The 24,234-nt window shown below is 50.8% G+C and overlaps 1 protein-coding gene across 3 annotated transcripts in view; it reads left to right on the forward strand.

Annotated features, from left to right (window-relative positions):
- LOC137504853 (albumin-like) overlaps window positions 1–24,234 on the forward strand; it is a 177,522-nt gene that overhangs the window by 133,880 nt on the left and 19,408 nt on the right. The gene's annotated exons all lie outside the window — the stretch shown is intronic.

Genomic DNA, 24,234 nt, shown 5'->3' on the forward strand with positions numbered 1-24,234 from the left:
CCTGTTAAATATTGGTACTTGTACCTGGAGGAAGAAAGGAGGCCACCCCTCTAAATACAGAATCAAATGCAAACAAAATAAAAATTGCTTAGTAGTCTTATACATAAAGCATAACTTTTAATGGTAATGCCAATAAATAGTCATATAAGTGATATAGCATAAAAAAGTCCTTAATACACGTTGGTCATAATGTCAATAGCCTAACGCACATTTCCCGACCAATGACCAGGTCGCTCCTTCAGAGGCAGAGATTTTATTTATTCTGAGTTTATGGTTCATGAATACAGGGTGGCTTATAAAAGCATAAGATAAAGGGCCCGTTTCCACTACACGCGGTGCGATGCTGCTTCTGCACCGCATCGCACCGCGACAAAACTAAAACCAATGCATGGCAATGGAACAGCTTCCATTGCTTGCTGGTTATGTGGAGCCATGTGGAGCGATCTAAGAATCCACAGCATGCTGCAGATTCTCACATGGCCACATCCGCGTCCTGTCTCCTCCCATGTGCTGCCGCATCTCCCGATGTGGACTCGAAATGACACAAATGGGAGCAAAGGTGATGCGTAGCCGCATCCCATCCCTTTGCATCTCATCCCCCAGTGGAAACAGGCCAAAAGCACATATATACAGCCACATCCAGGTATGTATCGCATTTTATTGTCCTGTCAGCCCAATACTCAGCCAATTATAATTGCATCCAATAGTCAATCTTTGCAAAACAGCATAATATAGAAGAATGAGGTCCAGGGATTGCACTTGTCCACTGGAGTGTAATCCTTTTAGAAGCAGACAGGGAAAGCACAGCAGTACATCTGCAAAGCACTAAAGATTCAAAAGGGATTTGCAGATTACCATTAGAGATGTCGCGAACCTCCGATTTCCGGTTCGCAAACCCCGTTCGCGGAAAAGTTTGCGAACCGCAATAGACTTCAACGGGGATGCGAACTTTGAAAAATCGAAAAAATTATGCTGACCACAAAAGTGATGGAAAAGATGTTTCAAGGGGTCTAACACCTGAAGGGGGGCAAGGCGGAGTGGGATACATGCCCAAAGTCCCGGAGAAAAATTTGGATGTGACGCAAAGCAGCGTTTTAAGGGCAGAAATCACATTGAATGCTAAATTGCAGGCCTAAAGTGCTTTAAACATCTTGCATGTGTATACATCAATCAGGTAGTGTAATTAGAGTTCTGCTTCACACTGACACACCAAACTCGCTGTATAATGCACCGCAAACAGCTGTTTGTGTAGTGACGGCCATGCTGGACTGGTGCGCACCGTGGCGAGAGTGTAGGCCATGGCGGTTTTTAAGCCCATATGGTCGCCGGGCTGGGGTAGCTCAATGATAGAACAACAGTGAATGTCCAGCTGATCAAATTTGGTCTGACCACAATGAAGCAACGACCTTATTATCTTTTGTGTCCCACCCTCACCCGAGACACTTAAATAGCCGGCGGTCATTGCTTCATTGTGATACGCAAGCCTCTTCAACGCGGCAAGGTAACGATCACGAAGGAGGATGGGCACATGTACATGCTTTTTGTTTTTTTGTTGCAGCCGCCTGCAGTGCAGCCAGAAAATTAGGCAAGCATGTACACGCACCAGAAAAATTAGTGTAGCGGCCGCTGCTAGCAGCGGCCTTAAAAATTCAGGAATCCGCCTAGAGTCCTGGACCCTGTTGGTGGTGGTGGAGCGGCCTGCAGGCAGAGATGCTGTGTGTGGGGACTGACTTAGTCTTCGGTCGTGCAGTAGCCCTCCGTGATCCATTCCTCATTCATTTTGATTAAGGTCAGGTACTGAACACTGTTGTGACTTAGGCGACTTCTCTTCTCAGTGACAATGCCTCCAGCTGCACTGAAGGTCCTTTCTGACAGGACACTTGCGGCAGGGCAAGAGAGAAGTTGTATGGCAAATTGGGACAGCTCTGGCCACAGGTCAAGCCTGCGCAACCAGTAGTCCAAGGGTTCATTGTCGCTGCTCGCAGTGTCTACATCCACACTCAAGACCAGGTAGTCGGCTACCTGCCGGTCCAGGCGTTGGTGGAGGGTGGATCCGGAAGGACTATGGCGAGGAGTTGGACTAAAGAATGTCCGCATGTCCGACATCATCCTGAGATCGCTGGAGCGTCCTGTCCTTGCCTGCGTGGACTTGGGAGAAGGGTTACTGCCAGTGATACCTTGATTGCGTTGTGCAGCCACATCACCCTTAAACGCATTGTAAAGCATCATCGACAGCTTGTTCTGCAAGTGCTGCATCCTTTCCGCCTTGTGTTGAGTTGGTAACAGGTCCGCCACTTTGTGCCTGTACCGAGGGTCTAGTAGCGTGGCCACCCAGTACAGGTCATTCGCCTTGAGTTTTTTGATACGGGGGTCCCTCAACAGGCTGGAGAACATGAAAGAGGCCATCTGCACAAAGCTGGATGCAGACGTACTCTCCATCTCCTCTTGCTCTTCCTCAGTGACGGGACGCAACTCCTCTTCCTCCCCCCAGCCACGAACAATACCACGGGAACGTGGAGCAGCAGAAGCCCCCTGTGACGGCTGCCGCGGTTGTTCTTCTTCCGCTGCCTCTTCCTTCTTCACAGAAACACCTTCCTCATCATCATCATCAGAGTCTGACTCCTCTCCTTCCCCACACGACTCCTCATCTTCCTCCTCCTCCCCCCTCTGTGCTGCCGCAGGTGTTGTGGAAACATCGGGTTCGGATGTAAATCGCTCCCACGACTCCTGCTGCTGTAACTGTTCTTGTTCATGCTCCTCCACAGCTGTATCCACCAATCTACGCACGGCATGCTCCAGGAAGTAGGATTAGGGGATCAAGTCGCTGATGGTGCCCTCAGCGCAACTCACCAGTTTGGTCATCTCCTTAAAGGGCTCCATGACCCTGCATGCATTTCGCATCAGTGTCCAGTTGTTGGGCCACAACAACCCCATCCTCCCAGATTGTGTCCTTGTACTGTAATGATACAGGTACTGGGTGACGGCTTTCTCCTGGTCTAGCGGGCGAGAGAACATCAGCCGGGTGGAATTCCAGCGAGTCGGGCTATCGCAAATTAGGCGTCTCACCGGCAAGTTGTTTCTACGCTGAATGTCCGCAAAGCGTGCCATGGCCGTGTAAGAGTGCCTGAAATGCCCACACAACTTCCTGGCCTGCTTCAGGACGTCCTCTAAGCCTGGGTACTTGGACACAAATCTTTGCACGACCAGATTCAGCACATGTGCCATGCAGGGTACATGTGTCAGCTTTCCCAAATTCAACGCGGAAATGAGATTGCTGCCATTGTCACACACCACGTGGCCGATCTCAAGCTTGTGTGAGGTCAGCCATTGCTCCACCTGTTTGTTAAGAGCTGCCAGGAGAGCTGCTCCAGTGTGACTCTCCGCTTTGAGGCAAGACATGTCTAACACTGCGTGACACCGTCGTACCTGGCATGCAGCATAGGCCCTGGGGTGCGGGGGCTGTGTAGCTGAAGAGGAGATCGCGGCACCAGCCAAGGAGGAGGAGGAAGATGACGATAGCGAAGAGGTGGTAGCAGGCGGAGAGGAGGTGGCTGGAGGCCTGCCTGCAAGCCGTGGAGGTGTGACAAGTCGGTCCGCTGCGCAGCCCAGTACTCCCTGCTTGCTGCCATCAGTCACCAGGTTGACCCAATGGGCTGTGTACGAAATGTAGCGGCCCTGCCCGTGCTTGGCAGACCAGGCATCCGTGGTCAGGTGGACCCTTGACCCAACGCTCTTCGCAATAGATGACACCACTTGCCTCTCAGCGGCACAGTTTGGGTATGGCCTTTTGTGAAAAATAATTGCGGCCTGGTATCTTCCACTGCGGTGTACCAATGGCCACAAACTTATGGAAAGCCTCCAACTCCACCAGCTTGTATGGTAAAAGCTGGCGAGCTAATAGTTCCGCCACGCCAGCTGTCAGACGCCGGACAAGAGGGTGACTGGCAGACATTTGCTTATTACGCTCAAATACTTTCTTCACGGACAGCTGGGTACTGCTGTGGGAAGAGTAGAAGGAACCGCTCAAGGGAAGAGGCGGTGTGGAGGAGGGTGGCTGTGAAGGTGCAAGGGAGAAAGCGGATGAAGACGATGCACCTGAAGGAGGAAGAGGAGAAGGAGGGTGGCTTGTCTTTTGGGTGCTGCTTTTCCTCAGGTGTTCTTGCCATAGCTGTTTGTGCCTTTTCTCCAGGTGCCTTCGTAAGGCACTTGTCCCTACATGAGGGTTGGCCTTTCCACGGCTCAATTTTTGCTGGCAGAGAGAACAGATGGCTTTGCTCCGATCTGAGACACACACGTGAAAAAATCTCCAAACCGCTGAGCCCCCTGGGGTGATGGCGCTACGGTGGCATCAGCAGCTGACGTTGAAGGGCATGTTGGCTGGCTGGCCATAGCTGGCGATACATGGCGCTGGACACTGCCCCCAGCTGTTTCTGAGGACGAGCTCCCTCTGCTTCTATCATGGAGTCGTCTCCTCCTACTCCTCTCTGACTCCTCCTCTGAACTGTCCCCCTGGTCATCTCCTCTACTGGGAACATACGTGGCATCCGTATAATCGTCATCATAATCCTCCTGGCCAGCTTCGCTTTCCTCAGACACCTCCTCAACTGCAACAACTTCAGGTGGTTCATCATCCCCCTCCTCACACGTTACGTCCATACTATCGCCACCTAACTCAGACGTAGGAGGTGGTGTACCTGCGCCTTCTTCTTGTTGTTGCAGTAGTGGCTGGGAATCAGTGATTTCACCACCACCAAATAACTCCTGCGAAGTGTCAAATGCAGCGGATGTGGTGCTTGTTGTAGCGCTGGTGGCTGCGGGAGATGAGGTGTTCTGTGTTAAATACTCAAGCACGTCCTCACAATTTTGGGAAGTGATGGCACGTGCCTTCTTCTGAGCACTGTATTTTGGGCCAGGTCCGCACAAAATCACAGCAACACCACCTCGCAGAGACCTGCCGGTGCCTGGTGGCCTTCCTCTGGGTCTGCCTCTACCCTTCCTCTACCTGGTTTGTCCATTTTGTCCATCTTCGGGGGATGCTAGGTATATGCAGTGAGCTGGGTTCACTCCACACAACAGGTAGTTATATGCAGTGAGGTGGGTTCACTAAACAGTAAAGGTAGTTAGATGCAGTGAGGTGAGTTCACTGAACAGTAAAGGTAGTTATATGCAGTGAGGTGCGTCCACTCAACACAACAGGTAGTTAGATGCAGTGAGGTGGGTTCACTCAACACAACAGGTAGTTAGATGCAGTGAGCTGGGTTCACTGAACAGTAAAGGTAGTTAGATGCAGTGAGGTGGGTTCACTCAACACAACAGCTAGGTATATGCACTGAGGTGGGTTCACTCAACACAACAGCTAGGTATATGAAGTGAGGTGGGTTCACTGAACAAAACAGGTAGTTAGATGCAGTGAGCTGGGTTCACTGAACAGTAAAGGTAGTTAGATGCAGTGAGCTGGGTTCGCTGAACAGTAAAGGTAGTTAGATGCAGTGAGCTGGGTTCACTAAACAGTAAAGGTACTTAGATGCAATGAGCTGGGTTCACTGAACACAACAGGTTGATAGATGCAGTGAGGTGGGTTCACTGAACAGTAAAGGTAGTTAGACGCAGTGAGGTGGGTTCACTCAACACTTCGTACCCATGCGCTGGCGCTGGAAGGCTGCCTCGGCACACAGGGCTCTCCTGTTTTTTCTTTTTTCTCTTTTATCTCTTTTTTATTTCGTTTTCCAGTCTAGTTAGGTTAGTTTTTAGGTTAGTACAGCAGTTTAGCTTAGGCCAGCCAGATATAAGTTCTACAGCAGCTCGGAAGCTTCTGCAACTACGGCCTCTCTGCCCAGACAGCGGCTGCATCCAGCACACGTGGGGCTGTGCTTACCTGCAGGCGAGCTCACCTTCCGCTGCCCGCAACTCTCGCCTGCTGCATCCCTCTCCTCCCCACCAGGAAACTAGCTGGGACGCGGCTGCCTGCCTCCACCAAGTCCTGCACGAGAGACGCGGAGCGGACCACGTGGGAGGCCGACACAGCAAACCGCGTGGCCAGCCTCTACCGCGGCTCAGGGTCCCAAAGAGTCCGCACAGCGGAGTCCCGGGTAGCTGCTGCATGCGACCCCAGCGAGGGGCGCCTACAGCCGGGAGTGTTCGCTGGCCCTGCCAGCACTGCTGCACCACAGAGGAGCCGCTCCAGCTGGCAAACCAACAGCGCTCGGCGAAGGGATCGGAGCCCCCCGCGACCTGCAGCAAGATGGGGCCACCGCAGATGAGCTGACCCTGTCAGCGCACCAGCAGACCACCAACAGCGCCACTCAGGGAGGAGATCGTGGCTCCCTGCAGCCTCCCACTTGGCAAACGTCGGAGCTCCCTGCGGCCTCCCACGTGGTAAATGTCAGCCTGCCTCACGCCACAGCCTGTTGCGGAGCACGCCGAAGGAATCAGCTGACCCGCTCCCCCCCCTTGCTGCCGGAATCCGTGTTCCACCCTCCACCCTCCCGGACTGGCCCGGGCATATCCGGGGGCCTCTGTTGGGTGCTGTGGGCATCTAAGGTACACTGCTGCCAGTTTTATGGATTGTGCTGCATTGCTGAATGGGCTGTTGTTTTGTTTTGCACATGTATCTAGTGTGTATTCCTTGCACCCGGGGCACTCTGCGGTTGGGCTGCTGTTGCACATGCCTCCTACATCTGGGTCACGCCGCTGCTAAATAGACTGTTATGTTATTGCACTCGCCTCCACATCTGCGTCGCACGGCGGTTGGACTTGTTAGTGCACTCGCCTCTTACATATGTGTAACACTGCGGATGGTCTGTTATTGCACTCGCCCCTTACATCTGTGTCACACCGCCTCTGATGGACTGTTATTTGCGTATGCCTCTTACATCTGTGTCACACTGCTGATGGTCTGTTATTGCGCATGCCCTTACATCTGTGTCACACCGCTTCTGATGGACTGTTATTTGCACATGCCTCTTACATCTCCGTCACACTGCTGATGGACTGTTATTGCACATGCCTCTTACATCTGCGTCGCACTGCGGATGGACTGTTATTGCACATGCCACTTACATCTGTGTCACACTGCTGATGGACTGTTATTGCACATGCCCCTTACATCTGTGTCGCACTGCGGATGGACTGTTATTGCACATGCCTCTTACATCTGTGTCACACTGCTGATGGACTGTTATTGCACATGCCTCTTACATCTGTGTCACACCGCTTCTGATGGACTGTTATTTGCACATGCCTCTTACATCTGTGTTACACTGCTGATGGACTGTTATTGCACATGCCCCTTACATCTGTGTCGCACTGCGGATGGACTGTTATTGCACATGCCTCTTACATCTGTGTCACACTGCTGATAGACTGTTATTGCAACACGGCTGATAGACTGTTATTGCACTCGCCTGCACAAGTTTGCTTACCACCCATGCCCCAAATGCCACCCCTCCCCCCTCGTACCACCCGCTCCAGAGCACAGCTCCTCAAATGGGAACATATCACAGCCGCACACCCGGAGGATGGGCTCCTGTACAACTCTGTTTGGAGCCACGTCCAGGAAATCACTGCTTCTGCGCCCTGGCCTCCGTGTAGCCAGCGCCGCAGGGGATGTCGGTCAGGCGTCCGGGCAAGGCTGAAGAGGAGAGGCCTGCGGTCAGCCATCCCTGCGGTCCTCCTAGCGAACGTCCGCTCCCTCCCCAACAAGCTAGATGAGCTGAGACTCCTCAGCGACAAAAGGGAACTCGGTAACAACACCCCAGTCTTTTGCTTTACTGAAACGTGGCTCCATGACGACATCCCTGAGAGCGCCCTCCAGCTCCCAGGCTTCAGCCTCATCCGTGCAGACCGGGACAGCACCCTCTCTGGGAAAAAGAAAGGTGGCGGCATCTGCTTCTACATTAGCTCCGCCTGGTGCTCAACCACCTCTGTACTGGCCAAGAAATGCACACCAGAACTTGAACTCTTCCTCATCAATTGCAGGCCAACCTACTCGCCCAGGGAGTTCTCCTCCTACGTCCTCGCGGGCGTGTATATCCCTCCTGATGCAGAGGTAAACGCTGCCCTGCGGGATCTCAGTGATACCATCATGCAGTGGGAGACGGCCCTCCCGGACTCGCTGTTCATTATCTTGGGGGATTTTAACAAGGCAAACCTCCGCAAAGAGCTGCCCCGCCTCCATCAGCACATCACCTGCCCCACCAGGAGTGCCAACACCCTCGACCATTGCTACACGGCCCTGAAGGATGCATACAAAGCGACACCGTGGGCAGCCCTAGGCTCATCTGACCACTGCATCATCCACCTGGTACCTACTTATAAAAGGCGCCTGGAAACCTCAAAACCTGTCATTAAGTCATCCAAAGTGTGGTCAAGTGAGGCTAAACTTCAACTTCAGGCCTGCCTTGACTGCACAGACTGGAAGGCTCTGGAATCGCCTAACCTGGACGAGTGGGCAGACAATGTATCCTCGTACATCAGCTTCTGTGAGGACTCCTGTATCCCAACAAAAACCTTCAAACTGTATCCAAATGATAAACCGTGGTTCTCAAAAAGACTACGACAACTACGTCACAGCAAAGAAGCCGCACATAAGTCCGGCAACCAGGTGGAATACAAGAAGGCAAGAAACAACCTAAACAGAGAACTGAGGTCCGCTAAGAGGGGCTACGCGGAAAAGCTGGAACAAAACCTCTCCTCAAACGACTCACGAGCCGTGTGGAAAGGGTTGAAGGCTGCCACCAACTACAAGCCCCCCCCTCAGCATGCCACACCGAGCTCTGAGCTTGCCGAGAGTCTCAGTGAATTCTACTGCAGATTCGAGAGTCAGCCAGCACCTGCAGGTCTCCCACAGCCACCTGCACAATCTGCCACTGTAGCCCTAGGCCCTTACTCACACCCACCATCAGTGAGGGAGGCGGATGTACTGAAACACTTGCTAAGGCTAAATGCTAGGAAAGCCTCAGGTCCGGACGGTGTGTCGCCAGCCTGCCTGAAAACCTGTGCTCGTCAGCTCGCTCCCACCCTCTCTTCCATCTTCACGAGGTCCCTCCAGGAAGGCAAAGTTCCCGCGTGCTTCAAGAGGTCTGCCATTATCCCTGTCCCCAAAAAGCAGGGCATCCTCGACCTCAACAATTTCAGGCCCGTGGCGCTTACATCCGTGATCATGAAAGCTTTTGAAAGCATGGTGCTACCTCTCCTTAAGCACTCTACTGAGGGACTGCTGGACCCACACCAGTTCGCGTACCGGGCGAACAGGTCCACAGACGACGCCATCAACATCTGCTTGGAGCACGTATATGATCACCTGGATAGACCGGACTCCTACGCCAGGATCCTCCTACTGGACTTCAGCTCAGCATTCAATACTATCAGCCCTAAAATACTTCAGGACAATCTCGCTGCGCTAGGAGTCCACCCCACCCTACGCCTGTGGATCACGGACTTCCTCACCAACAGGTCCCAGGTCGTTAGGCTAGGCACCATCTCCTCACAACCTAGGATCACCAACACAGGGGCCCCACAAGGCTGCGTCTTGTCGCCGTTCCTGTTCTCTCTGTATACGAACAATTGCAAATCCACTTCGGACTCGGTAAAAGTAATCAAATTTGCCGATGACACGACCATTGTGGGTCTCATCACCAAAAACGATGAGAAGGCGTACCGCCTCCAGGTCGAAAGCATATGCAGCTGGTGCAGAGAGAACGGTTTGGTCCTAAACACAGCAAAAACGGTGGAGATGATTGTTGATTTCAGGAGGCGCGCCTCTACCCCGCCTCCAATCCACATGGATGGTATGGAAGTGGAAAGAGTCCCCAGTGTCCGCCTTCTGGGCACAACTATCTCCAATGACCTGAGGTGGAACACCAACACCGCCTCAACACAGAGGAAAGCCCAACAGAGACTTTTCTTTCTCCGCCAACTGAAAAAGTTTGGTATGGCCCAAAAACTGCTGACAAATTTCTACTCAGCCACGATCGAATCCGTCCTATGCTCTTCCATCCTGGTCTGGTACTCCAGCTCCTCCGCCAGCGACAAGCTCAAACTGCAGAGGGTCATCAAATCTGCAGAGAGGATCATCGGGAGATCCCTTCCCACTCTGGACCTCCTCTACCACTCCAGGCTGAACACCAGAGCATTAAAGATCGCCAACGACCCCTCACATCCAGGCTACCGTTTCTTTAACCAGCTCCCCTCGAGCCGGAAACTCCGGTTCCGATCCATCTACTCCAGGACCTCAAGACATAAGAACAGTTTCTTCCCCTCTGCTGTCAACCTTCTGAACTCTCACCATGGAAATGCCTATCCCCACCCCACAATACCTAGACGCACTGGGGCACTTTGCACATAGCTCAAGCGTACTTCTTGGTTGTTTCTTTTATTGTACTGTAACTTATGCCATTGTCTCCCTCTGCATACATGTTCTATAATGTTCTGTTTTTTTCTGTAAATGTTCTGTTACTACTGCATGCCCTCTATCTGTAACTACTGTATACCGTGTATCAGTACCCTGTACGTGCCAAGCCCAATTCCGGGCACGACCCAGTCGTGCTTGGCGAAATAAAGTTTCTGATCTGATTCTGATTCTGATTCTGAACAGCTAGGTATATGCAGTGAGGTGGGTTCACTCAACACAACAGGTAGTTAGATGCAGTGAGTTGGGTTCACTGAACAGTAAAGGTAGTTAGATGCAGTGAGGTGGGTTCACTCAACACAACAACTAGGTATATGCAGTGAGGTGGGTTCACTCAACACAACAGCTAGGTATATGCAGTGAGGTAGGTTCATTGAACACAACAGGTAGTTAGATGCAGTGAGCTGGGTTCACTGAACAGTAAAGGTAGTTAGATGCAGTGAGCTGGGTTCACTGAACACAACAGGTAGTTAGATTCAGTGAGGTGGGTTCACTCAACAGTAAAGGTAGTTATATGCAGTGAGGTGGGTTCACTCAACAGAACAGCTAGCTATATGCAGTGAGGTGGGTTCACTCAACACAACAGCTAGGTATATGCAGTGAGGTGGGTTCACTGAACACAACAGGTAGTTAGATGCAGTGAGGTGGGTTCACTCAACACAACAGGTAGTTAGATGCAGTGAGCTGGGTTCACTGAACAGTAAAGGTAGTTAGATGCAGTGAGGTGGGTTCACTCAACACAACAGCTAGGTATATGCACTGAGGTGGGTTCACTCAACACAACAGCTAGGTATATGCACTGAGGTGGGTTCACTCAACGCAACAGCTAGGTATATGCAGTGAGGTGGGTTCACTGAACAAAACAGGTAGTTAGATGCAGTGATCTGGGTTCACTGAACAGTAAAGGTAGTTAGATGCAGTGAGCTGGGTTCGCTGAACAGTAAAGGTACTTAGATGCAATGAGCTGGGTTCACTGAACACAACAGGTTGTTAGATGCAGTGAGGTGGGTTCACTGAACAGTAAAGGTAGTTAGACACAGTGAGGTGGGTTCACTCAACACAACAGCTAGGTATATGCAGTGAGGTGGGTTCACTCAGCACAACAGGTAGTTAGATGCAGTGAGTTGGGTTCACTGAACAGTAAAGGTAGTTAGATGCAGTGAGGTGGGTTCACTCAACACAACAACTAGGTATATGCAGTGAGGTGGGTTCACTTAACACAACAGCTAGGTATATGCAGTGAGGTGGGTTCATTGAACACAACAGGTAGTTAGATGCAGTGAGCTGGGTTCACTGAACAGTAAAGGTAGTTAGATGCAGTGAGCTGGGTTCACTGAACAGTAAATGTAGTTAGATGCAGTGAGCTGGGTTCACTGAACACAACAGGAAGTTAGATGCAGTGAGGTGGGTTCACTCAACAGTAAAGGTAGTTATATGCAGTGAGGTGGGTTCACTCAACAGAACAGCTAGGTATATGCAGTGAGGTGGGTTCACTCAACACAACAGCTAGGTATAGGCAGTGAGGTGGGTTCACTGAACACAACAGGTAGTTAGATGCAGTGAGCTGGGTTCACTGAACACAACAGGTAGTTAGATGCAGTGAGGTGGGTTTACTCAACAGTAAAGGTAGTTATATGCAGTGAGGTGGGTTCAGTCAACATAACAGCTAGGTATATGCAGTGAGGTGGGTTCACTGAACACAACAGGTAGTTAGATGCAATGAGCTGGGTTCACTGAACACAACAGGCAGTTAGATGCAGTGAGGTGGGTTCACTCAACAGTAAAGGTAGTTAGATGCAGTGAGCTGGGTTCACTGAACACAACAGGTAGTTAGATGCAGTGAGGAGGGTTCACTCAACAGTAAAGGTAGTTGTATGCAGTGAGGTGGGTTCACTCAACAGAACAGCTATGTATATGCAGTGAGGTGGGTTCACTGAACACAACAGATAGTTAGATGCAGTGAGCTGGGTTCACTGAACACAACAGGTAGTTAGATGTAGTGAGGTGGGTTCACTCAACAGTAAAGGTAGTTATATGCAGTGAGGTGGGTTCGCTCAACACAACAGCTAGGTATATGCAGTGAGGTGGGTTCACTCAACACAACAGGTAGTTAGATGCAGTGAGATGGGTTCACTGAACAGTAAAGGTAGTTAGATGCGGTGAGTTGGGTTCACTGAACACAACAGGTAGTTAGATGCATTGAGGTGGGTTAACTCAACAGTAAAGGTAGTTATATGCAGTGAGGTGGGTTCAGTCAACATAACAGCTAGGTATATGCAGTGAGGTGGGTTCACTGAACACAACAGGTAGTTAGATGCAGTGAGCTGGGTTCAATGAACACAACAAGCAGTTAGATGCAGTGAGGTGGGTTCACTCAACAGTAAAGGTAGTTAGATGCAGTGAGCTGGGTTCACTGAACACAACAGGTAGTTAGATGCAGTGAGGAGGGTTCACTCAACAGTAAAGGTAGTTGTATGCAGTGAGGTGGGTTCACTCAACAGAACAGCTATGTATATGCAGTGAGGTGGGTTCACTGAACACAACAGATAGTTAGATGCAGTGAGCTGGGTTCACTGAACACAACAGGTAGTTAGATGTAGTGAGGTGGGTTCACTCAACAGTAAAGGTAGTTATATGCAGTGAGGTGGGCTCACTTAACTTAACAGGTAGTTAGATGCAGTGAGGTGGGTTCACTCAACACAACAGGTAGTTAGATGCAGTAAGCTGGGTTCACTCAACACAACAGGTAGTTAGATGTAGTGAGCTGGGTTCACTCAATACAAAGCTAGGTATATGCAGTGATGAGGTGGGTTAAGTAAACACAACAGGTACTGGGTATATGCAGTACTGGGTAGTACAATGTGCAGCTCCCTGTCACACGCACAGGTAGTCACTCACTGAATGTACTGGGCTGCTGGCAGTGGCACACACACTATCAATTAGCAAGGCTGTGCATGCAACAAAAGTGTCAGTTTGACACACAGAAAAAAAAAAAGTACAGAATTAGCTCTGAAAAGAGCTGTTGAGGGGTGCTATAAAAGCAATAATAATTAGCCAGGAGCAAGCTAAGCAGCCAAGAACCTAACTAATCTGTCCCTAGGAGAACAAGTCTGCAGCAGCTGTCCCTAGTCTGTCTCTAGCAGGGTCAACTTTGACCCTCTGCATCACATCAGCAGGCACATTGTAGCCATTCAGGCTACACTAAGCCCTGGAGCCCCCCCCCCCCCCCCTTATATAAGGCAGGCTGCGGCGGCCATTAGCCTCACTGTGTGCCTGCTAGAGAGTAGAGACAGACTAGGGACAGCTGCTGCAGACTTGTTCTTCTAGGGACAGATTAGTTAGGTTCTTGGCTGCTTAGCTTGCTCCTGGCTGATTGTTATTGCTTTTATAGCGCCCCTCAATAGCTCTTTTCAGAGCTTATCCTGTGCTTTTTTTTTTCTGTGTGTCAAACTGACACTTTTGTTGCATGCACAGCCTTGCTAATTGATAGTGTGTGTGCCACTGCCAGCAGCCCAGCACATTCAGTGAGTGACTACCTGTGTGTGTGACAGGGAGCTGCACATTGTACTTCCCAGTACTGTATATACCCAGTACCTGTTGTGTTTACTTAAGAGGAACTGTAACGACAAAACGTCCCCTGGGGGGTACTCACCTCGGGTGGGGGAAGCCTCCGGATCCTAATGAGGCTTCCCACGCCATCCTCCATCCGTCAGGGGTCTCGCTGCAGCCCTCCGTGCAGCGGTGACGTAATATTTACCTTCCTGGCTCCTGCGCAGGCGCTCTGACGGCTGTTGGCTCCGAAGTAGGCGGAAATACCCGATCGCCGTCGGGTCTGCTCTTCTGCGCAGGCGCAAGTTTCCGGCGCCTGCGCAGTAGAGCGGACCCGACGGAGATCGGGTATTTCCGTCTATTTCCGTGCCGAAAGTCGCCACAGCGCCCCCGCTGGAGCCAGCAAAGGTAAATATTGAAGCTACAGTCGGCTCTGTCGCCGGCTGTTCGGAGGGCTGCAGCGAGACCCCCGTGGGACAGAGGACGGCGTGGGAAGCCTCATTAGGATCCGGAGGCTTCCCCCACCCGAGGTGAGTACCCCCCAGGGGAGGTTTTTGTTAATACAGAGTCTCTTTAACCCACCTCATCACTGCATATACCTAGCTTTGTGTTGATTGAACCCAGCTCACTGCATCTAACTACCTGTTGTGCTGAATAAACCCACCTCACTGCATCTAAGTACCTTTACTGTTCAGTGAACCCGGCTCACTGCATCTAACTACCTGTTGTGTTGAGTGAACCCACCTCACTGCATCTAAGTACCTTTATTGTTCAGTGAACCCAGCTCACTGCATCTTACTACCTGTTGTGTTCAGTGAACCCAGCTCACTGCATCTAAGTACCTTTATTGTTCAGTGAACACAGCTCACTGCATCCAACTACCTGTTGTGTTGGGTGAACCCACCTCACTGCATCTAAGTATCTTTACTGTTCAGTGAACCCAGCTCACTGCATCTTACTACCTGTTGTGTTCAGTAAACCCAGCTCACTACATCTAAGTACCTTTATTGTTCAGTGAACCCAGCTCACTGCATCTAACTACCTGTTGTGTTGAGTGAACCCAGCTCACTGCATCTAAGTACCTTTATCGTTCAGTGAACCCAGCTCACTGCATCTTACTACCTGTTGTGTTCAGTGAACCCAGCTCACTGCATCTAAGTACCTTTATTGTTCAGTGAACCCAGCTCACTGCATCTAAGTACCTTTATTGTTCAGTGAACCCAGCTCACTGCATCCAACTACCTGTTGTGTTGAGTGAACCCACCTAGTGTTGGGCGAACAGTGTTCGCCACTGTTCGGGTTCTGCAGAACATCACCCTGTTCGGGTGATGTTCGAGTTCGGCCGAACACCTGACGGTGCTCGGCCAAACCGTTCGGCCATATGGCCGAACTAAGAGCGCATGGCCGAACGTTCCCCGAACGTTCGGCTAGCGCTGTGATTGGCCGAACGGGTCACGTGGTTCGGACCCGAACGCGCTCTGATTGGCCGAACTGTCACGTGGTTCGGGTAAATAAATACCCGAACCACGTCATATCTCCGCCATTTGTCTGTGGGTTTAGCTTTGGGTAGGCAGGCAGGGTAGTTCGCGCTCCAGCCACGCTAGCCAGGGTCCCCCCCAGTCATTGTGTGTCGCTGCTGGGAATAGTAGTACACCGCTCGCTCAGCATTCTGTTTACTGCCACTCTGTGTACCTCGCTCAGCCACACTATATAGCATTCTGTTTACTGCCACTCTGTGTCTGCTGGGAATAGTAGTACACCGCTTGCACAGCCACACTATATAGCATTCTGTTTACTGCCACTCTGTGTACCTCGCTCAGCCACACTATATAGCATTCTGTTTACTGCCACTCTGTGTCTGCTGGGAATAGTGGTACACCGCTCGCTCAGCCACACTATATAGCATTCTGTTCACTGTTCTGTGTCTGCTTGGAATAGTGGTACACCGCTCGTTCAGCCACACTATATAGCATTCTGTGTACTGTTCTGTGTCTGCTGGGAACAGTAGTACACCGCTCGTTCAGCCACACTATATAGCATTCTGTGTACTGTTCTGTGTCTGCTGGGAACAGTAGTACACCGCTCGCTCAGCCACACTATATAGCATTCTGTTCACTGTTCTGTGTCTGCTGGGAATAGTGGTACACCGCTCGCTCAGCCACACTATATAGCATTCTGTTCACTGTTCTGTGTCTGCTGGGAATAGTGGTACACCGCTCGCTCAGCCACACTATATAGCATTCTGTTCACTGTTCTGTGTCTGCTGGGAATAGTGGTACACCGCTCGCTCAGCCACACTATATAGCATTCTGTTCACTGTTCTGTGTCTGCTGGGAATAGTGGTACACCGCTCGCTCAGCCACACTATATAGCATTCTGTTTACTGTTCTGTGTCTGCTGGGAATAGTGGTACACCGCTCGCTCAGCCACACTATATAGCATTCTGTTCACTGTTCTGTGTCTGCTGGGAATAGTGGTACACCGCTCGCTCAGCCACACTATATAGCATTCTGTTCACTGTTCTGTGTCTGCTGGGAACAGTAGTACACCGCTCGTTCAGCCACACTATATAGCATTCTGTGTACTGTTCTGTGTCTGCTGGGAACAGTAGTACACCGCTCGTTCAGCCACACTATATAGCATTCTGTGTACTGTTCTGTGTCTGCTGGGAACAGTAGTACACCGCTCGTTCAGCCACACTATATAGCATTCTGTTCACTGTTCTGTGTCTGCTGGGAATAGTGGTACACCGCTCGCTCAGCCACACTATATAGCATTCTGTTCACTGTTCTGTGTCTGCTGGGAATAGTGGTACACCGCTCACCCGTCACTGTATAGCATTGTGCTCTGTGTCGCTGCTGGGAATAGTGGTACTGTATAGCATTTCTGTACTGCCACTGTACTGCTGCCAGTCAGCGTGTACTGTAAGGATAAGTGAAATGAGGAAGAAATCCGGTGAAAGAGGGAGGGGCAAGGGAAGAGGTGTTTCCCCTGACGGTTCACGTACAGGCCACAGGGGAGCACCCAAGAAAACCCACTCAATACCACCCATGTTGTCCAGGACAACAACCCTCACAAATCCAAAAGAACAGGACCAGATAATTACTTGGATGACCTCTCAAGCGTCCAGCAGTGGGTTAAGCAGCACCAGCACATCACGCACGAGGTCCGAGTCCTCAGCCAGTTACAAGGAGCCAGTGGGCACAAAGCTGACACAACCGGCAGCGACACCACGCACACAACTGCCAGATAACCAGTCCGATGAATTACCTCAGGACACAATGGGGTATTCGCAGGAGCTATTCCCAGCCCAACAAACTTCCACCTTTCAAAGGTCAATGGAGGAACAGCCAGAAATGTTGTGCCTGGATTCACAACCGTTAACTGTGGGAAATGTACCGCGCACTGAAATACGAGGCGAGTCCGAAGAGGACTCGGAAACCCAAATCCCAGAGCAATTTGGGCAGGAGGGGTTGCAATTGCAGGAGGTCGGCCGACAAGATCTGGAAGACGACGTTGGAGTGTGCTGCGCAGAGGTTGTTGTGGGGAGCTCTACTCCACGGCGGTGGCCCACAATGACATATGACGAGTTTGAGGAGATGGAAGAGGAGGGTATGGACAATGTGGACAGAGACCCAGATTTTGTTTGTGAACGAGAACATCGCCGTCGTAGCAGCAGCACAGATGAGTCTGTTGAAGAACACACTGCTGCACGAGTTCGCCTTGTGCCACAAGGTAGGCGGCGCGCAATTTCAGGCACCACAAGCGTGGAAGTTCAAGTGAGAGGCAAAAGAGGAGCAAACAGAAATCGCCAGCAAGGAGGCAGGTGCTCCAAAGTCTGGGCTTTCTTTGAAGACTGCACTGAGGATGTTACCATGGCGATTTGCAAGGTGTGCAAGACCCGCCTGAGCAGGGGGAAAAATATTAACAACCTCTCCACCACCAGCATGAGCCGTCACATGCTATCCAAACATCCCACTCTTTGGGCAAACGCGTCAGGACAGGGTACCAGAAACAACACTGCCTCCCTTGGGTTCACCAGACCCGCCTCAGCAGCAGCAGTAGCCCAGCCATTGCGTGGTTCACAACATTCACAAACATCAGACGACGCTGACACTGTCACTTTCCGGAGTAGTGCTCTTGAGGTCTCCCAGTGTTCATCAAACACAACAACCAACAGCCCTTCCGTGTGCAGCGCTACGGTTCAGTTGTCTGTGTCGGAGATGTTTGAGCGCAAGAGGAAATTGCCAGCAAATGACCCCCGGGCCGTGGCAGTAACAGCCAGCATAGCCAAGCTTCTGGCCTGCGAAATGCTGCCATATCGATTGGTGGAGACAAACAGCTTCAAGGGCATGATGTCAGTGGCCATCCCACGTTACGTGGTTCCCAGCCGCTACCACTTTGCACGCTCTGCAGTGCCTGAGTTGCATGAGCACGTGGTCAGCAAAATAACCCGAAGCTTGAAGAATGCCGTTGCCTGCAAGGTTCACCTCACCACTGACACCTGGACGAGTGCGTTCGGCCAGGGTCGATACATCTCCCTTACCGCGCACTGGGTGAACCTTGTGGAGCCTGGCAGCGATTCCTCACCTGCTACGGCACGGGTGTTGCCCACGCCACAAACAGCTGCACCGCCGTCCCTCCCACTGGATAACAGCAGCACCTACCTCTCTGACTCCTTCTCCTCCAACGCATCTCAAAGCTGTACCTCATCCGGAAACGCTAACCCAGCAGCAGTAGGATCGTGGAAGCAGTGCAGCACAGCTGTTGGCATGCGTCAGCAAGCGTTGCTGAAGCTAATCTGCCTTGGGGATAAGCAGCACACAGGGGAGGAAATTTGGAGGGGAATAAAGGAACAGACGGATTTGTGGCTGGCACCGCTGGACCTGAAACCGGGCATGGTTGTGTGTGATAATGGGAGTAATCTCATTCGCGCTTTAAGGTTGGCTAAGCTGACACACATCCCTTGCCTGGCGCACGTGATGAACCTAGTAGTTCAGCGGTTCCTGAGGACATACCCAGGCGTGCCCGATCTGCTGTTGAAGGTGCGTCGAGTGTCCAAACATTGTAGAAATTCCAGTACTGCTTCGGGGGCACTCGCCAAGATGCAGGAGCGCTTCAATCTCCCCCACCATCGCTTGCTGTGTGATGTCCCTACGCGCTGGAATTCTACGCTGCACATGCTAGCCCGCTTTTGCGAGCAGAAGAGTGCAGTGGTCCAGTACATGACGGCGCAGTACCGAGGCGCATCCGGCCAGCTGCCAAGCTTCTGTGGATCCGATTGGGCCAACATGTTGGACCTCTGCCAAGTCCTCCAAAATTTTGAGCAATCCACGTTGCTTGTGAGCAGTGACAACTCTTCAGTCAGCATTACCATACCACTGCTGTGTTTACTGAAGAGGTCGATGTTAAAAATCAAGGAAACAGCTGTCATGATGCAACTGGGGGAATCTGAAGGAGAAAACGATCAGCGTGATGGTACCAACATCAGGCCATCCGCCTCAGGGAACGCTGGCCCCAGCAGCTATGACGAAGAAGAGGAGGAGGAACAGCTGGAGTTGGAGCAGGAATTTCATGCCACCACTGACGAGGGCCAGAGCGGTGCACGTTGGACTTCCACAATTCAACGCGAATGGTCAGCAGAAGCAGACCAGGAGGAAGGTGACGACTATGATGCATCACAACAACTATCACAACGCTCACAAGAGGATGATGAGGATTCTGGTAGGACTCTGGCACACATGGCTCAATTCATGCTAGACTGCATTGAACGTGACCCACGCATTGTGCGCATTCTGGACAACACCAATTACTGGGTTTATACCCTTCTGGATCCACGGTACAAACACAATGTTCCAAAACTGCTTGAAGAAAGAGTCAGACAGGTCAAAATGGAAGAATACCAGCAGGCCCTTGTGGAGACTTTAGAGAGGAGATTGACATCCTCCCCCTCCTCTAGCCAGTTGTACGCAGACAGACTGACTTCCGCAAACCCAGGACGACCAGGAGGGCAGCAAACAACGCAAGCCGCAGCTAGTACCCAAAAGGGAATGGTATCGGCAGTGTCCTTGGAGTGGGAAAATTTTCTGACACCCATGCAGCCGCAGCCCACTGAACAGCAAGCGTGCAGATCCACCTCCAACACCGATCGCCTGGAGAAGATGGTCAAGGACTACATGTCAGATGGCGTAGCTGTGTCGAACCATCCATCTGCACCCTTCAACTATTGGGTATCGAAGCTAGACACCTGGCACGAACTGGCAATGTACGCAATAGAGGTGCTGGCTTGCCCGGCAGCCAGCGTTATGTCGGAACGCTGTTTCAGTGCTGCCGGAGGCATCGTCACAGATCGGCGTATCCGCCTCTCTACAGACAATGCAGACCGTCTGACTCAAATTAAAATGAATCAATCCTGGATTGGAAATGACTACGCAACACTCCAGGACCCCAACCAAGTAACATGACCAATGAACATCTGGGATGGTGTTGCGTTTCCGGGCCCTGTTTATTGAACCTCTCATCTGTATTACATTTATGACTGCATGGCGGCAAAAAGCATTGCTGCTATATCCGCACGCTTTTTGTCCACATGCAAGGCCTGGGTTGTTGTGTCTCACAAAGCGTGGCCTTCTCCTCCTGCGCCTGCTCCTGTTCCATCACGTCTGCTGCTGCTGGGTTAGCGTTGCCGCGTGGTCCCTGTTTATTGAACCACTTATCTTTATTACATTTATGACTGCATGGCGGTACAAAGCATGCTATCCGCACGCTTCTTGCCCTCATGCAAGGCCTGGGTTGTTGTGTCTCACAAAGCGTGGCCTTCTCCTCCTGCGCCTCCTCCTGTTCCATCACGTCTGCTGCTGCTGGGTTAGCGTTGCCGCGTGGTCCCTGTTTATTGAACCACTTATCTTTATTACATTTATGACTGCATGGCCGTACAAAGCCTGCTATCCGCACGCTTCTTGCCCTCATGCAAGGCCTGGGTTGTTGTGTCTCACAAAGCGTGGCCTTCTCCTCCTGCGCCTGCTCCTGTTCCATCACGTCTGCTGCTGCTGGGTTAGCGTTGCCGCGTGGTCCCTGTTTATTGAACCACTTATCTTTATTACATTTATGACTGCATGGCGGTACAAAGCCTGCTATCCGCACGCTTCTTGCCCTCATGCAAGGCCTGGGTTGTTGTGTCTCACAAAGCGTGGCCTTCTCCTCCTGCGCCTGCTCCTGTTCCATCACGTCTGCTGCTGCTGGGTTAGCGTTGCCGCGTGGTCCCTGTTTATTGAACCACTTATCTTTATTACATTTATGACTGCATGGCGGTACAAAGCCTGCTATCCGCACGCTTCTTGCCCTCATGCAAGGCCGGGGTTGTTGTGTCTCACAAAGCGTGGCCTTCTTCTCCTCCTGCGCCACCCTCCTCCTGTTCCATCACGTGTGCTGCTGCTGGGTTAGCGTTACCGGTCCCTTTTCCTGGAACCTCTTATATGTATTACATTTATGACTGCATGCCGACAAAAAACATGTTACCTGTGCAAAGAAAACAGACATTTCCCGCATTTAAAAGACAGTTTTCCCTTTGAAACTTTAAAATCGATTTTCTCAAAAACTATAAGCTCTTTTTGCTAATTTTTTTTTCCTCTTGTACCCACTCCCAAGGTGCACATACCCTGCAAATTTGGGGTATGTAGCATGTAAGGAGGCTTTACAAACCACAAAAGTTCGGGTCCCCATTGACTTCCATTATGTTCGGAGTTCGGGTCGAACACCCGAACATCGCGGCCATGTTCGGCCTGTTCGGCCCGAACCCGAACATCTAGATGTTCGCCCAACACTAAACCCACCTCACTGCATCTAAGTACCTTTACTGTTCAGTGAACCCAGCTCACTGCATCTTACTACCTGTTGTGTTCAGTGAACCCACCTCACTGCATCTAAGTACCTTTACTGTTCAGTTAACTCAGCTCACTGCATCCAACTACCTGTTGTGTTGAGTGAACCCACCTCACTGCATCTAAGTACCTTTATTGTTCAGTGAACCCAGCTCACTGCATCTAAGTACCTGTTGTGTTCAGTGAACCCAGCGCACTGCATCTAAGTACCTTCATTGTTCAGTGAACCCAGCTCACTGCATCCAACTACCTGTTGTGTTGAGTGAACACAGCTCACTGCATCTAAGTACCTTTATTGTTCAGTGAACCCAGCTCACTGCATCTTACTACCTGTTGTGTTCAGTGAACCCAGCTCACTGCATCTAAGTACCTTTATTGTTCAGTGAACCCAGCTCACTGCATCCAACTACCTGTTGTGTTGAGTGAACCCAGCTCACTGAATCTAAGTACCTTTATTGTTCAGTGAACCCATCTCATTGCATCTTACTACCTGTTGTGTTCAGTGAACCCAGCTCACTGCATCTAAGTACCTTTATTGTTCAGTGAACCCAGCTCACTGCATCCAACTACCTGTTGTGTTGAGTGAACCCAGCTCACTGCATCTAAGTACCTTTATTGTTCAGTGAACCCAGCTCACTGCATCTAAGTACCTTTATTGTTCAGTGAACCCAGCTCACTGCATCTTACTACCTGTTGTGTTGAGTGAACCCAGCTCACTGCATCTAAGTACCTTTATTGTTCAGTGAACCCAGCTCACTGCATCCAACTGCCTGTTGTGTTGAGTGAACCCACCTCACTGCATCTAAGTACCTTTATTGTTCAGTGAACCCAGCTTACTGCATCTTACTACCTGTTGTGCTCAGTGAACCCACCTCACTGCATCTAAGTACCTTTATTGTTCAGTGAACCCAGCTCACTGCATCCAACTGCCTGTTGTGTTGAGTGAACCCACCACACTGCATCTAAGTACCTTTATTGTTCAGTGAACCCAGCTTACAGCATCTTACTACCTGTTGTGTTCAGTGAACCCAGCTCACTGCATCTAAGTACCTTTATTGTTCAGTGAACCCAGCTCACTGCATCCAACTACCTGTTGTGTTGCGTGAACTCAGCTCACTGCATCTAAGTACCTTTATTGTTCAGTGAACCCAGCTCACTGCATCTTACTACCTGTTGTGTTCAGTGAACCCAGCTCACTGCATCTAAGTATCTTTATTGTTCAGTGAACCCAGCTCACTGCATCTAAGTACCTTTATTGTTCAGTGAACCCAGCTCACTGCATCCAACTACCTGTTGTGTTAAGTGAACCCAGCTCACTGCATCTAAGTACCTTTATTGTTCAGTGAACCCAGCTCACGGCATCCAACTACCTGTTGTGTTGAGTGAACCCACCTCACTGCATCTAAGTACCTTTATTGTTCAGTGAACCCAGCTCATTGCATCTTACTACCTGATGTGTTCAGTGAACCCAGCTCACTGCATCTAAGTACCTTTATTGTTCAGTGAACCCAGCTAACTGCATCTAACTACCTGTTGTGTTGAGTGAACCCAGCTCACTGCATCTAAGTACCTTTATTGTTCAGTGAACCCAGCTCAGTGCATCTTATTACCTGTTGTGTTGAGTGAACCCAGCTCACTGCATCTAAGTACCTTTACTGTTCAGTGAGCCCAGCTCACTGCATCTAAGTACCTTTATTGTTCAGTGAACCCAGCTCACTGCATCTTACTACCTGTTGTGTTCAGTGAACCCAGCTCACTGCATCTAAGTACCTTTATTGTTCAGTGAACCTAGCTCACTGCATCTAAGTACCTTTATTGTTCAGTGAACCCAGCTTACTGCATCCAACTACCTGTTGTGTTGAGTGAACCCAGCTCACTGCATATACCTAGCATCCCCCCGAGATGGACAAAATGGACAAACCAGGTAGAGGAAGAGGTAGAGGCAGACCCAGAGGAAGGCCACCAGGCACCGGCAGGTCTGTACGAGGTAGTGTTGCTGTGATTTCGTGCGGACCTGGCCCAAAATACAGTGCTCAGAAGAAGGCACATGCAATCACTTCCCAAAATCAGGACGTGCTTGACTATTTAACACAGAACACCTCATCTCCCGCAGCCACCAGCGCTACAACAAGCACCACATCCGCTGCATTTGACACTTAGCAGGAGTTATTTGGTGGTGGTGGTGAAATCACTGATTCACATCCACTACTGCAACAACAAGAAGAAGGCGCAGGTACACCACCTCCTACGGCTGAGTTAGGTGGCGATAGTATGGACGTAACGTGTGAGGAGGGGGATGATGAACCACCTGAAGTTGGTGCAGTTGAGGAGGTGTCTGAGGAAAGCGAAGCTGGCCAGGAGGATTAAGATGACGATTATACGGATACCACATATGTT

The sequence above is a fragment of the Hyperolius riggenbachi genome, chromosome 1 (assembly GCF_040937935.1).
Source record: "Hyperolius riggenbachi isolate aHypRig1 chromosome 1, aHypRig1.pri, whole genome shotgun sequence".
NCBI classification, from domain to species: domain Eukaryota; kingdom Metazoa; phylum Chordata; class Amphibia; order Anura; family Hyperoliidae; genus Hyperolius; species Hyperolius riggenbachi.